Below are 16,118 nucleotides of genomic sequence, written 5' to 3'. Positions count from 1 at the left end.
TTCTGACCAATTTCTGGGCGGAGGGCGCAAACATTTTCAAGGCGCTAAAATGACCACTCCGCCTGGGTTACTGCCCCAAATGAGGCGCGGCCAAATTTCTACCCCATAAAGATTTCACGATTCAAACTAACGGCATTTTGGAAGGTGCAGGTTTAAAGTTGCATCCATGATGTTGCAGTGTCCTGACTTTCTTCTGAAGTTCGAGCTAAGGATTAATCCTGGAGCACAGACTAAACATCTGCACCTTGTGCTCTACAACAGGATGAACACCTGCACAGTGGACTGTGCGACGGGTTAAACACCTGCAGACTGTACACAATAAGCTGAGGCTGTGCACAGTCGGAACGGGGGTGTCTCTGCCATTCCTGCAATACTCTGCTGCTCCTTTTCCCAGATGTTGCTGTGTTGCTGGCGGACTCTCTCGGGCATACAGTGCACTCCATCTACCATCTTCAACAATGTGCTGAGACAAGGTGTAGAGTTGTCCCCAAGAGCCGTAGGATGGCTTTTGTTATGTCTTTAATACTCTTATGAATGACTCCACGAGATCTAGTATTGTACTTGAGCTGTTGTGACCTTAGTCCCATTTATTGTAACTCCAGAGTGAGGCACAGTTGGTGATGTTAACCTGGTATGTGGGCTGGATTTGAACATCTAGAACGGTATATGTTTCTCTGCGCGGGTCCTTCCACCATGCATCAGGATGCTTTCCGTCGTATGGTTGATGAGTAAACTATAAAGCTTGGGATGACAACTGTTGGAGTATGCTACCCGAGGGTCAGGTATGACCACACACACTCACAAACGCACACAGACACAGACACACACACAGATAGACACAGACAAACAGACACAGACACACACAGACACACACGCGCGCAGACACACACACACACACAGACACACACACACAGACCACAGAGACACACACACGCACAGACACACACAGGCACACACACACACAGACAGACACACACACACACACACACAGACACACACACACACACACACACAAAGGCACAGACAAACAGACACACACACACACACACTCACATATCCAAGGCTCGATGCCCACCATGTTTGGGTTGCAGAGTGGCAAGCAGCTGCTGCTGAAGCTCAGCACTTGCAACTTGTGCACCCACCATTTGTTGTGTTGTGTGTCCATGCTGCGGACAAAGGAATGGTGGCACAGCATTCAACACATTCTATGATGAGCTGTGCTGCTCACCATTCTACTCATAAGGAACGCCTGGTCCCTGCTGTCCACCTGGGGCTTGTCAATTGTCTAATGACCACCGAGTGACTCTCTTCCTTGAGGGGGAAGTGGGCTTTCTCTGGGATCACAGAGGCGCCAAGGATGACATGCTTGATGAAGGATGTTTGGAACTAAGTCAACCTTCAGTAGGCTTGGTAATCCAATCCCTGACCCAACCACTCCTAGATAATGCCAATAATGAAACCTTGAGGGGTAGATCCGTTATGGGATCAGAATTCTGCCCATTTGATTCCAATGGTGGTAACCTTGCAAGTGAAGGCCCTGATGAGTAGCATCGGCCACGTTGGACAAGTAGTGAGCAGCTTATCAGTGCTCTGCACTGGGAGGCAGTGTAGGCTAATTGGCTAAACTTCAGCAGTAACCCTGGATGCACTCGGATGTTTCTAAACACTGGCTTTACCAACCTGTGTCTCTGGGCTTGAGTAAGTGCAGTGTGGTTATACAGGGAGAAAATTTACACTCAATACCAGGCACAAAAAAGTCCAAAGGTGTAAATTTCTCAGTTGCTTGATTTGGAGTCTCTTAAACACGGCTCCATACTTGACCAAAAAAAGCCATATCTCGACTCTCACAAATGTCTAATAGTGTGTCAAGGAATTTCTTTTGATGCAGAGACTGGTGGAATGTGACAGCTATTTTGCGCACAGCAAGATGCCACAAGCAACAATGAGATGAATGACCAGTCAATTTGGGCGAGAAATTCGGTAGGTTAACGCCTCCTATTAGCGCCTGGCGGGGGCGCTAATGGGGCACTAAGGGGTTAGTGCCCAGGCGCGGTGAATGCAGCGATGCCCGCGGAACTTCAGCTGTCAGTTTAATGCTTGAGCCTCTAGCGCCTCGCCGATCGTGACATCATAAAGTGCGCAGCACCCCGTTATCACCCCAGATGGAAAATTGACTCTCACCCCTCATTTTATCGCCTCCCGCAACAACGCCAGCAAGAGGAGGCGTTGTAAACTCAGCTGGCTGCTTCGGGAGCAGTAATTAAAGGGAATGCTTTACAGCCAGCGCAATCTTTATTATTTGCACCAGTCTGGTGTCTGCGCAAAGTTTTTAATGTTTCACTGGTGCAAGATGTTCCAGCCCTCCACTTTGTGTAAGTGTTTGGGGCTGTAATGGCAGTCACCCAGGGCACCTTGCAAAACAGAACTGACAACATGATGGCCAGATTGTGCAGCATGTCGCAAACGATGACGAATAGAGACACCCATTCAGCCGAGTACTGCAGGACTCCTCCCAAGTGGTCAAGGCAGTGGAACCGTTGCTTGAGCACGCTGATGGTCTGCTCAATGATATTCCTGGTGGCATCATGGCTCTCATTATATGAGTGCTGCTAAGGAGTGTTGGGGTTGTGGAGGGGAGTCATGAGCCAGATGGAGAGCAGACAGCCCTTGTCTCTGAGCAGTCAGCCGCGAGCTTGATGTGGTGGCTGGAACAGAGCTCGCACACCAGTCTGGCGCAGGATGAAGGCATCATGGCTGCTGCCAGGATAGCAGGCATTGACAGTGAGGATTCTGCGTTTGTGGTCGCACACCAACTACACGTTCAGTGAATGGGAGCCTTTGCGGTTACGGAATATCTCAGGATTGTGATGCGGTGCCTGCAAAGTGACGTTGGTGCAGTCAATGGCGCCCTGCACCATGGGGAAGCCCGCTATCTTGGCAAAGCCACATGCACGCTCCAGCTGCTTCTTTCTGGTCATGGGGACGGAGATGTAGTCCCTCCTCCTTCTGTACGGATCATCTGTGACCTCGTGGATGCAGCGATGGACGGCAAACTGGGAGATGTTGGAGATGTCTCCTGTTGCACCCTGGAAGGATCCATTGATGTAGAAATTGAGTGCGATGATGACCCTGTGTGCCACTGAGAGAGCTGTCCTCGCCCTGGTCTGTGGCTCCAGGTCTGGTGGAAGGAGATGGCAGAGCTCTGTGACCATCCTTATTGAAGCGCAGTATTCGAACACATTGCTCCTCAGTGCAATTGATGTATGTGAACTGCTGCCGGAATACCCTGGGAGGGTAAGGTCACCTGTTGCCAGCCCTGTTGGCCCTCTTCCCTTGGGCCACATCTTGCTGTCCGTGTACCTGTCCCTCTCTGTCTCTTTGCTTTCTCCTTGCCTTGCTGCCTCCCTATCTCTCTGCCTTTCCCTCCACCTTTGTCTCTGCCTAAGTAACCTCCGACGGTGACGTCGCAGCAGGAGGTCGAGTGTCAACACAACCCCCACGTAACGAGAAAAATGTTGGTGAGTCAAATCTGCCCTGAATTAAACAAAGCAATGCTCAAGAGCCAGAACAGTCTTTGAGGTCAAAACCGCTACAATCTGTTATGTTTGTGAACCTCACCTGTGTGTAAGACTTGCCACTAGGGGGCACACCTATGGGAGACCTATGGGTCACCTGTGTACCTTGGAGCAAGGAAGTATAAAAGGCAGTCCACCATGCTGCTGCCTCACTTTGGAGTCATGTTAAAGAGACCAAGGTCACAATGGTTTGTGTTTACAACACAGTCTCGTGGAGTTACTCTGAACTTAATACATTCCTTGCAGCAGGCACTCTGCCTATCTGTCAGCAAGTTGGAAAGAATAATGGCCGTCAGAAATTATTTTGACAAGATGTCGCCATTAGATAGCGCTCCTCCAGCCGACTCCCGCCTGCAACTCGACAGCTGAAGCCGTCGTTGGCAGCACCAGGCGGAAGCTGAGGGGGAGAGGCTCAATTTATGTTGGGGGGCGGTAATGAGGCGATGCGCACGGCAATAATGTCATCACGTCGGGCACCCCTGAGCGGGGCACCACCGACAGGAGCAGGCCTGGTAGCATCTCCGCGACAACCGAGGTCAATGGCGCTGGGAGCGATAGCTGGGCGAAAACTGATTTGCGTCCTGTTACCGCCCCCTGGAGATGCTAATGGGAGGTGCACAAAAAGCCAATTTTGTCCCCTTAAAATTTTAGCACTCCAAATGGGGCTATACCAAATTTCTCCCCCAATTCTGGGAAGAATGTTGCCCAAGACACCAGGAGAACTTCCTTCCCTTCAATAATGCCTCGGGATTTTAAATTTTATTTTAGATAATCAAAAAGATACATTCATCTTTTGAAGTCGCTCTAGAATGACAACCTATGAGGGAATACATTGACGCTTTGGATGCGACTTGGCATGTAGCTGGTGCATGTGCATAATTCTGCCAACAATTCCAATGTTTTAAGCTCTTTATCATCGATCTAAACTACAGCGTGGAGGCCCCGACCTACGTGCGAACACCAGCGGCAGGTCGGGGCCATAAGAGGAGCGGTGGTGTGGTGGCCCGGGAGCAGCATGGAGGCCACTTCAGGGTACAGCGTGAGCTGGTGCAGGAGGGCGACGACAGTGAAGAGTGACGTCATCAAGGTCCAGGTCGGTGATTGGAGCGTGGGCAGATACAGCAGGAGCGGCGAGAGACTGTGGAGGGATGTGATTGGGGCCCAGGAGAGGCGTGAGTTCGGGACCAGGGGCCCAGGGGCAGCACGGGCCAGCCCACACTGCAATATGTGTACACACTAGCTCCGTGCAGCAAAGCAAGTCTCCAGTCGTCCTGGTTAACCCTTGCCACTGGACCAAGACCTAGCTCTGTCAAGCCCGTGTGATGGCTGGTGTGCAACGGTCACCACACGTTAAAAAAATCCATGCACCGGCATCTTCCACCCTTCAAGATGTAGTTCGGGATCCGGAATATTAGGTCCTTCATTGACTGCCTATGATGATGAAACCACATGATGAGGCCTAGGGCCGGATTCTCCTCCATGAACCCGCCCAAAATCAGGTGGGAGAGCCGCTGATAATTCGAGAAATATTCAGATGGTAAGGTGAGGCCTACTGCCTGACCTGTGCATTGTTCCCCCACCCCCTGCTGACCCACTGCCCAACCTGTGTGTCCCCTTCCCCCACGCCCCACTGACCCACTGCCCGACCTGTGTGTCCTTCCCCCATGCCCTTGTAAATGGCGGCAGGAAGGTGGGTCAGGGTCCCCAGTGAAGTTCCATCCCAAGTGTTACCGTCATTTGTGAGGGCGGCCATGGTGGTAGGCATGGGGAAACGGTGGTAATGACCATGAGGTGCACTCATTGATCAAGAGTGCCTCCTCAGTGGGTTGTCTGGTTGGATTTTCAGGTCGCTTCTGCCATTTTGACAATGCTCCTGGTTGCTCCGGTACTGCAGTGGCGGTCCCACCGTGTGAGTGGGTGTGTGGGCATCCTACCCTCCGGAACAAAACTGCTGGGAGCAGGAGTCAGCTCTAATGTCTCCTTCAAAGGACGGCATCTCCGACAGTGCAGCACTCCCTCAGTACCACACTGAAGTGTCAGCCTCGAATATGGGCTCAAATCTCAGGGCTTGAACCACAACCTTCTGGTTCGGGGGTGTGATTGCCACCGCCTAAGACATATACTTTGAAGTCTATATGACTTAACTGCAGAAATAGACACCAGGGTTCTGTCAATAAGAAAAAGAACTTGCATTTATGCACCTCAGCACATCCCAAAACCCTTTACACCCAATGAAGTACTTAATGAAGTGCAGTCACTGTTGTAATGTAGGAAACACGGCAGCCAATTTGCGCTAAGCAAGCTCCCACAAACAGCAATGTGATAATAACCAGATAATCTGATTTTAGTGGTGTTGGTTGAGGGATAAATATTTTCGACGACACTAGGGAGAACTCCCCTACTCTTCTTCGAATAATGCCATGGGATCTTTTATGTCCACCTGAGTGGACAGACTTGGTTTAACATCTCATCTAAAAGACAGCACCTCCAACAGTGCAGCACTCCCTGAATACTGCACTGGTGTGCAGCCTAGATTTTTGTGCTCAAGTCTTTGGAGTGGAACTTGAACCCACGACCTTCTGACTCAGCTGAGAATTATACCCATTGAGCCGCGGCTGACACAATGGCAATAGTCACATCAGTCTCACCGTGCAGAAAATACACTTGTGATGGACCTGGGTCCAAACTTGAACTTTCAGTTTCTTGCTTCGGAACCCGAAAAGTTCCAGCAGTGCCTGATATAAATGGCTCTTTGATAGGCTCAACCTCGCACTCCCTGTCTAAATGGACAATTCTTCTAAAGTCTCAAGTACAAAGAATTTGCAGACTGAGTGCTGGTTTGTGGAAAGAAAGCAGGATCAGAAATGATGTGGAGAATTTAAGATGAAAGTGCTGTGAATTCCCGGTAAACACTCTCCTGAGAATGTATCTTGAGATATAAATACACTTGAGGCATTGACTGGCAGTGAGCCAGACTGGTTTCCGTTCTTCAACCCAAATGACTGTGCCAATGGAATCCTTAACGTGGCAGATTAAATTTTGACGTTTTCACTCACCTAACCATTAGCAAAACAATACTCGCCTCGCACAAAACACGAGTGCTGGAAATACAAAGCAATCATCATCTGAGAGAGGGAAGGCAGGTAAATATATTGGAGTTCCCACAGTAAGTAACCCTGCTCTACTCTGTGGAAATGTAGATAAGGTGGGCTGCTGCCCTTCATGGCTCCAGAGTTAATGGTCAACCACAGGACATTAGACCCCCTTCCCTCCTCCCCTCCCTTACCTTCCCCTCCCCTCCCCCTCCTCCTCTCCCCTCTCTTGCCTTCCCCTCCCCCCCTCGCCTCCCCCTCCCCCTCCCCCGCCCCCAGGTATTTCTGTCCAATGTAGGCTTGCATTCTCTTGAGTATAGAAGATTAAGGGGTGATCTAATTCAATGTTTAAGATGATTAAAGTATTTGATAGGATAGATAGAGAGAAACGATTTCCTCTGGTGGGGGGAGTCTCGAACAAGGGGGTATAACCTTCAAATTAGAGCCAGGCCGTTCAGCGGTGATGTCAGGAAACACTTCTTCACACAAAGGATCGTGGAAATCTGGAACTCTCTCCCCCAAAAAGCTGTTGAGGCTGGGGCAATTAAAATTGTCAAAACTGAGATAGATTTTTGTTGGGCAAGAGTATTAAAGGTGACGGAACCAAGGCGGTGAGACTCCTCATACCTTCAAAGTTAGCCTTCTTTAAGTTCTGGACCATGGTCTCTGAATTAACTGTTTCATTCTCCATCCTAATGTAGAATTCCACCATATTATGGTCACTCTTCCCCAAGGAGCCTCGCACAACGAGATTGCTAATTAATCCTCTCTCATTACACAACACCCAGTCTAAGATGGCCTCCCCACTAGTTGGTTCCTCGACGTATTGGTCTCGAAAACCATCCCTTATGCACTCCAGGAAATCCTCCTCCACCGTATTGCTTCCAGTTTGGTTAGCCCAATCTATATGCATATTAAAGTCAGCCATGCTAACTTCCGCACCTTTATTGCATGCACCCCTAATTTCCTGTTTGATGCCCTCCCCAACATCACTACTATTGTTTGGAGGTCTGTACACAACTCCCACTAACGTTTTTTGCCCTTTGGTGTTCTGCAGCTCTACCCATATAGATTCCACATCATCCAAGCTAATGTCCTTCCTAACTATTGCATTAATCTCCTCTTTAACCAACAATGCTACCCCACCTCCTTTTCCTTTTATTCTATCCTTCCTGAATGTTGAATACCCTTGGATGTTGAGTTCACAGCCCTGATCATCCTGGAGCCACGTCTCTGTAATCCCAATCACATCATATCTGTTAACATCTATTTGCACAGTTAATTCATCCCCCTTATTACGGATACTCCTTGCATTAAGACACAAAGCCTTCAGGCTTGTTTTTTTAACACCCTTTGTCTTTTTAGAATTATGATGTAGTGTGGCCCTTTTTGTTTCTTGCCTTTGTTTACTCTGGAATTTCCTCCATAAACCTCTCCACCTCTCTACCTCTCTTTCCTTCTTTAAGATGCTCCTTAAAATCTATCTCTGACCAAGTTTTTGGCCATCTCCCCTAATATCTCCTTACGTGACTCGGCTTCAAATTTTGTTCCATAACGCTCCTGTGAAGCGCCTTGAAAGAAAGAAAAAAGAAAGACTTGCATTTATATAGCGCCTTTCACGACCACCGGACGTCACAAAGCGCTTTACAGCCAATGAAGTACTTTTTGAAGAGTAAAGTCACTTTCCACAAACAGCAATGTGATAACGTGCAGCAGAGCTGGTCTCCAGTCGTCTTGGATAACCCTTGCCACTGGACCAAGACCTAGCTCTGTCAAGCCCGTGTGTTGGCTGGTGTGCAACGGTCACCACACGTTAAAAAAATCCACGCACAGGCATCTTCCACCTTTCAGGATGTAGTTCGGGACGTGGAATATTAGGTCCTTCATTGAAACACTGTGAACTCATTGAACTTATCCCTTTTTGGTGTGGAAGCAAGTCATCCTCGATTTGAGAGACCACCTAAGAAGAGAAGAATGACCATTTAATCTGTTTCTTGTTATGTTGATTGAGGGATAAATATTGGCCGGGACACGGGGGATAACTCCCCTGCTCTTCTTCAAAATAGTGCCATGGGATCTTTTACATCCACCTGAGAGAGCAGACGGGGTCTCAACTTAATGTCTCAACCGAAAAACACCATGGGACAACTTCCTATGTTTATTATATAAATGCAAATTATAATGCCTCCTATGATTTTTTTCACCCGGTTGCTTGCAGCAGTGTCCCGGGAGATGAATTCCTGGATACACCAGGAAAATCCTGAAGGATTGGCATGCCCCTGGTCCAAAGCGATTAGTGAGGTGGCGTTCGCCTTTGACTGAGTGAGTGAGACTGACAGGGAGCGGATGTGGTGCTGGCGTCCTTCTGCTCAGCGGAAACTGTTGCTTGAAAGGTTTTTTATTTCCCCTTCGCATTCAGTGTCTTTCCCCCGAGACCAGAGACACGATGAGAGCCCGTGGAAGGAGCCCCTGAGATTGCAGCCGGTAAGGACCTCTCCTGAGCCAGAGGCAGAGCCGGGCTCCCCTCCCTCCCCCTGCACTTGGTGACACTTACCGCCCGCCTGCCTATGACCGATTTACTGAGCAGTCCCGGATCATTCAATCCGGGCCGACTTCTCATTTAAAGTAGAAAGCAAAGCGGTAAAAAAGTTCACGGTTGACAAATTGAAGTGCGAGGTGCTGACGGTAACACTGAGCGAGCGCTGTGATCGGGCGCTCCGCCCGCCCCAACTTCTCACATTGCGGCTCAGCCCGCCAGCGTTCCCCGACACAGGCTGCCTGACCGGGACTGACGCCGCTCCCGCTCCCCGTCTCTGTCCCCGTTCCGCTCCAAGCCCGGGTCTTGGGTCCCGCTCCAAACCCGACACAGGTCCGGTCCAGATCCAGGTCCCAGGTCCCGCTCCAAACCCGGGTCAGGTCCCGGTCCAAGTGTGGTCCAGATCCAAATCCAGGTCTCAGTCCAAACCTGGGTTTGGTACGGTCCAGATCCAGGTTCCGCTCCAAACCCGGGTCAGGTCCCGGTCCAAGTGTGGCCCAGATCCAAATCCAGGTCCCGCTCCAAACCCGGGTCAGGCCCGCTCCAGATCCAGGTCCAGATGTGGTCCAAATCCATCCCCGGATCCAAACCCAGGTCCCCCTCCAAACCCGGGTCAGGTCCGGTTCCAAACCCAGGTCCTGTCCAGATCCGGGTCCAAGTGTGGTCCAGGTCCCGATCCAAACCCAGGTCAGGTCCGGATCCAAACCCAGGTCCTGTCCAGATCCAGATCCAGGTGTGGTCCAGATCCATCCCCGGATCAAAATCCAGGTCCGGTCCAGATCTGGACCTGGGTTTGAATCTGGACCTGGGTTAAATCCAGATCCGGACTGGACGTGGATTTGGATGGAGATTTCCAGACCCAAATCCGTGTGACTCAGAGCCAAGCCCCGATCCCAACAGCAGAAAGCCGGCCCCCGGGGGGGATTGTGACCACACCGGGAGAGATCAGGCTTGAGCAGATTGGTTCCTGCACTGGTCGAGAGTCCTGCTCCTGGACACCTCCCTCACACCATGATGGGTGCATTGTCCAACAGTCAGGGCTGGGTCTCACCGAGTGGCCAGCATTAGGTTCAGGCTGCCAAGTGTCAATGTATCAAATACAGAGTGTCATTGACTGATCGTCCCGAGAAACTCGGGGATTCCAGGTTTAGAAAAAGTTAAAATAAGGAGGAAAGGAGCGGAGCCGCGGCAGGACACGGTGAGCTGGGTCTTGAGACCCTGGCCCTGTGTGGCGAGGAGGACAGGGACGCTGCAGTGTGTGTGTCTGGGGACCACTTCCATGTCATTGAGTTAGCCCAGGCGGGTTTCTATAGAAGCGGGTTCACTCCGGCCTTGGCACTGTGGGCTGCCCATAGTGTGACCATGGCCCGGTTGGGGAAGGCTGGAGAGTCTGGCATTACCCTTCAGCGTCCAAAGAGGCCAGCAGAACAGAGGGAGCGAGACAGAAATATTGTCGAGGTGTTGAGTGCAAGGTGTCTTTAGCTGTGTCAAATGTAATCTCCTCGCACCCATTTGCAACTTGCAGGCCAGAGTCCCGCTGAGTCAGAGAATTCAACCTTTTTTTTATAGTTGACCCGTTGTTTCCCAAACGTGTTACAAACAATTCTCTAGTGCAGTAAGAGTTTGAGGCATGTTTGCGGTTTTGGGGACTTCAAAACAATAAACACGGCTCCCTCTGTTTAAAGGGTGATCAGTCTCTCTATTTCTGGCCATGAGTCTCACTTCGAACAGGTCCCTAGGGTCGCTGGCTCCATGAATGAAGGGAAAGTGATCCGATTTAGCAGAGCCAAGCCTGCAGCAGTTTGCAACGGGAGTAGGCCATTCAGCCCCTCCAGCCTGTTCCACCATTCAATTCGATCATGGCTGATCTGCACCTCAACACCATATCCCGAGAGACCCTTTAACCCAACACAACTTCAAATGAGGAACTTTGTATTCATTTCTAACATACATTTTTGTGCCAAGTCCCGAGGAGGCTTTTGGGGCTTTTTATATCACTTGGTATTAACATCACCTCACACGGCCCCACCCTCCATTGTCAATGTTTGTTGATACATGTTTGGGCGCAGTACCTCTGGTGAACAATCGCCCTCTTTGCCTTGATAACCACAAGTTGCCCGAGAATCATTCTTCTGTAAATGTAGAAATGAAAAAAAACTATGCAGTGCTCCAGATTTTTAAAAAATTGTTCTCAATGTGGTTGACACCAGTATTTAGTACCCCAACCGTAGGCACCAGGGGAAGAAAAAAATGAAGTGCAGGAACCTACAGAACGCAGAGGGCGTTAAACAGCTAGAGTGGGACTGAAGCCAGATGTAGCCCAGACAGGGTAGGGGCAGCAGGTTCCCTTCCTTGAAACACATTATTGAACTATTGCACTTCATTGCCTATAAAATGCTTTGAGAAGTCTGGTGGTCGTGAAAGTCGCTATATAAATGCAAGTGTTTCTTTCTTATTTGGGGGTTTATGACAATTTGGCAATTTTCATAGTCAATTTTTGGTGCTAGGCACAAATTATTGGCTTTGTTGAGTTCAACTCCACTGCTTGCCATGGTAGGGGTTGAATTATGGGGCTTCTGATTTTGCTGGTCCCGCACAAGGCTCCTCTACCCTATTTACTTCAGGACGCAGGAAAGAATTTATATTGTGCTTTAACATGTCTGTCAGAAATGTTGCCGAGCCCTCTACCAGCGACGGATTGATGCCCAGGAACTACAGGGCACAGCCCAGCAGCCCCCACCCCGTGATTGCCCGTGGAACTTCTGCCAGCAACATGCGAGGCTCGACAGATTTTGGCGCCAAGCCCTTTCCACCCCCGCTCTCACGGAAACCTCACGGTGCAGTCTGTAGGTTCCTGCAATTCATTTTTTTCTTCCTCGTCCTCCTCCATTGTCTCTTGCCCTGCAGGTCAGTGACTTCTCTTGTGAAGGGGATATAACTTACTATTTTGTAGGGTGCCATTTTCTGTTATGTCATGTTAATGCAAGTGTGCTGGTTAAACAGAGAATGTCGATTGTTTCCGATTAAACGCTATGGCAGGAGATAATGTAGAACAGCAAACCACCAATTCTAAATATACAGGGTAGTGTCTCTGAAGCGCTCGCCTCGAGGCTGGGTAACAGTCACTCCCTTAATGCTCAGGATGGCAAGTATTGTGCTGGCGGGGAGAGGGGTGGATAGGGTGCGAAGGGGTCCCGAATGGTTTTCATGTCCAAGGCCTCAAGAATTCTTAATCCCGCTCAGTCCTTCATATACTGTGAATTAGTTTGAAGTGCGCTAACTGTTGTTACGTGGGCAAGTATTTTGCCATCCCACAAGACAGCAATGAGATAAATGACCAGTTAGGAATGTGGGAATTGTTAGACGGGAAAAGACCACTGTCCATTTAGTTCACTTTCTACCATCCTGCTTATCATATGATACACCAAAATCAGACAAAGAACAAATTAATTTTTTTTTAAACAAATTTGCAGTACTGTATCTGAATTGACTGATCCGGAACAAGAGGTAACAATGTTAAAATGAGAGCTAAGCCATTTAGGAATGAAATCAGGAATGACTTTTTCACACAAAAGGTAGTGGAAATCTGGAACTCTTTAAAAGGCTGTGTATACTGGGGAACAATTGGAGCTTTCAAGACTGAGATCAATCGAGTTTTGTTGGCTAAGGGTGTCCCGGGATGTGGAGCAAAGGCGGATGGATGGAGATGGGATGCAGATCAGCCATAACCTAACTGAATGGCGGAATAGGCTCGTGGGGCAGAATGGCCTACTGCTGTCCCTAGGTAGGTCTGAAGATTTAACAAAAATTCTGTAGAATTTTTTATGGGTGTTACAAAAGAATAAACAAAATAACTTGGAAAGGCCTTGGCTGCTGAAGGTGCTGCTGTAATAGGAGTAGGATGGTGTAGTGCAGAGAGTCGGTAGGCCCTTCGATAAAAGTGCATCATTCTATCGCAGGGTTCCATATGGATGGGGAAAAACCTGAAATCTTGTGCATTCTGGGGATGGGGACAACAAGCCAAAGCTGTGAAAATGACCACTACTCCCCAGTGAAATGGGAGACATATCTGTGGAACTCCAGTGCCTTCAGTTATGCGGAGAGACCAGAGAAGCTGGGATTGTTCTCCTTAGAGAAGAGAAGATTTAATAGAGGAGTTTAAAAGGATGAGGGGTTTTGATAAGGGAGTTTAAAAGGATGAGGGGTTTTGATAAGGAGAAACTGTTTCCAACTGGTGGGAAAGTCGGTAACCAGAGGACACAGATTTAAGATAATTGCAAAGGAACCAGAGGGGAGATCGGGAGAATTTGGTTTTTTTAACGTAGCGAGTTTTTGTGATCTGGAGTGAACCGGCTGTAAAGGTGGTGGAAGCAGATTCAATAATAACTTTCAAAAACCAATTGGATAAGTACTTGAAGGGGAGAAATGGGATATGGGGAAAGGGCAGGGGAATGGGACTAACTGGATAGCTGCTTCAAAGAGCCAGTTCAGACCCGACGGGCCGAATGGCCTCTTTTGGGCGGTATGATTCTATGATTCTTTTGAAATCCAAAAGCTTTACTACAAATGTTCTAAATTCTTTAGACCAAGTGACTGGGTTAAAGTTGCTCACCAACCCAAGACCCACAGCCTTTAGGGAGAGAGAAGAGTTCCAGATTACCACTGGCCTTCGTGTGAAAAAAGTGTTTCCTGATTTCACTCGTAAATGGCCTCGTGCTTACTTTAAGATTATGCCATTTTGCTCAGGATGAGATCAGGTTACCAAAATGTCAGGGTCTATAGAATCCACTCAAAAAAGCAGGGTTGTGTGTGACAAAGCTTTATTCTTGAGTTCGAGAAAAGTCGAATACGGCCTCGTGATCAAAACGACAAATCATTTTGGCACTCTGAATTTTTTTAAAGATTTGTATGATGCCGTCTCTGATAATACATCATTTCAGTAACAGCGTGCAGAGTGAGCTCTTCCTGTTTTTTAAGTTGCATTTTATCAGTAATACAGACCATAATATTTAACGTGCCTACCAATATTCACAATAATTGTACTATAAAGACATTTGTAGCAAGTATACAGAGTTAAATTGACAGTGGTTTATGTAAGCTAGTTGTTGGTTTCTGAAGTGAGAAATGTTCCCAGTTATTTATTGAGTGTACGGTAAGGTTGGTAACTGTGAGAATGGTGCCGATGTGGCATTTGATTCATAAGAACATAACATAAGAAATAGGAGCCGGAGTAGGCCACCTGGCCCCTCGAGTCTGCTCCACCATTCAATAAGATCATGGCTGATCTGATCATGGACTCAGCTCCACTTCCCTGCCCGCTCCCCATAACCCTTTATTCCCTTATCGCTCAAAAATCTGTCTATCTCCACCTTAAATATATTCAATGACCCAGCCTCCACAGCTCTCTGGGGCAGAGAATGCCATAGATTTACAACCCTCTGAGAGAAGAAATTCCTCCTCATCTCAGTTTTAAATGGACGGCCCCTTATTCTGCGACTATGTCCCCTTGTTTTAGTTTCCCCTATGAGTGGAAATATCCTCTCTACATCCACCTTGTCGAGCCCCCTCATTATCTTATATGTTTCGATAAGATCATCTCTCATTCTTCTGAACTCCAAGAATGAGTATAGGCTCAACCTACTCAACCTATCTTTATAAGTCAACCCCCTCATCTCCGGAATCAACTTCTCTGAACAGCCTCCAATGCAAGTATATCCTTCCTTAAATACGGAGATCAAAACTGTACGCAGTACTCTCGGTGTGGCCTCATCAATACCCTGTACAGTTACAGCAGGCCTTCTCTGCTTTTATACTCTAGCCCTCTTGCAATAAAGGCCAATATTCCATTTGCCTTCCTGATTACTTGCTGTACCTGCACGCTAACTTTTTGTGTTTCATGCACAAGGATCCCCAGGTCCCTCTGTACTGCAGCACTTTGCAATTTTTCTCCATTTAAATTATAATTTGCTTTTCTATTTTTTTCTGCCAAAGTGGATAGCCTCACATTTTGCCACATTATTCTCCATCTGCCAAATTTTTTCCCACTCACTTAGCCTGTCTATATCCCTTTGCAGATTTTGTGTGTCCTCCTCACAATTTGCTTTCCCACTCATCTTTGTATAGTCAGCAAACTTGGCTACATTACACTCGGTCCCTTCATCCAAGTCATTAATATAGATTGTAAATAGTTGAGGACCCAGCACCAATCCCTGAGGCACCCCACCTGTTACTGTTTGCCAACCGGAAAATTACCCATTTATCCCGACTCTCTGTTTTCTGTTAGTTAGCTAATCCTCTATCCATGCTACTATATTACCATTACCCCCAACCCCGTGAACTTTTATCTTGTGCAGTAACCTTTTATGTGGCACCTTATCGAATGCCTTCTGGAAATCCAAATACACCACATCCACTGGTTCCCCCTTATCCACCCTGCTCTTTACATTCTCAAAGAACTCCAGCAAATTTGTCAAACACGATTTCCCTTTCGTGCTGACTCTGCTTGATTGAATTATGCTTTTCCAAATGTCCCGCTACTGCTGCCTTAATAATTCCTGTTGCCCTCGCAGGAAGGTTTTTCACTGCATTGAGGGGTTTTCCTACAATGTAACCATTTGCTCTCTGGTGAACTTACAGGGCTTAGAAACAAGAGGTTTGTGAGACAATAAGTTTCCAATGCAGATCTGTCATAAAATGAGATTTGCCTCCCCAAAATAATCATGATAAATCCAACATGGGGTGCATGCCAGCAGGCAAGATTAACACATGGGCGAACAGGCAAGATTAACACATGGGCCAACAGATAAAGTCATCAAATCTGCATCTATTCCGGAGGCTTCATCGCATGACCTTTCACCTCCAACTGCCCCGCCCCCACATTCCCCCCATTGGTCGCCCAACATGTCCATCCTCATG

The 16,118-nt window shown here is 48.2% G+C and overlaps 1 protein-coding gene across 3 annotated transcripts in view; it reads left to right on the top strand.

Moving 5' to 3' along the window:
* Nucleotides 1-9,096: 9,096 nt before the first annotated feature.
* LOC139227055 (linker for activation of T-cells family member 2-like) overlaps nt 9,097-16,118 on the top strand; it is a 127,833-nt gene continuing 120,811 nt past the window's right edge. For 2 of the 3 annotated variants that reach the window (XM_070858136.1, XM_070858134.1), the window contains exon 1: nt 9,097-9,151. The gene's annotated coding sequence lies outside the window, so the exon portion shown is untranslated. Of the gene's footprint in view, nt 9,152-11,870; nt 12,111-16,118 lie in introns of all 3 variants that reach the window. The other variant, XM_070858135.1, reaches the window with a different exon arrangement.

This window comes from Pristiophorus japonicus, chromosome 16, assembly GCF_044704955.1.
Source record: "Pristiophorus japonicus isolate sPriJap1 chromosome 16, sPriJap1.hap1, whole genome shotgun sequence".
NCBI classification, from domain to species: Eukaryota; Metazoa; Chordata; class Chondrichthyes; family Pristiophoridae; genus Pristiophorus; species Pristiophorus japonicus.
The sequence above is the reverse complement of the archived record's forward strand: the minus strand, read 5'-3'. Positions and strand labels throughout refer to the sequence as shown.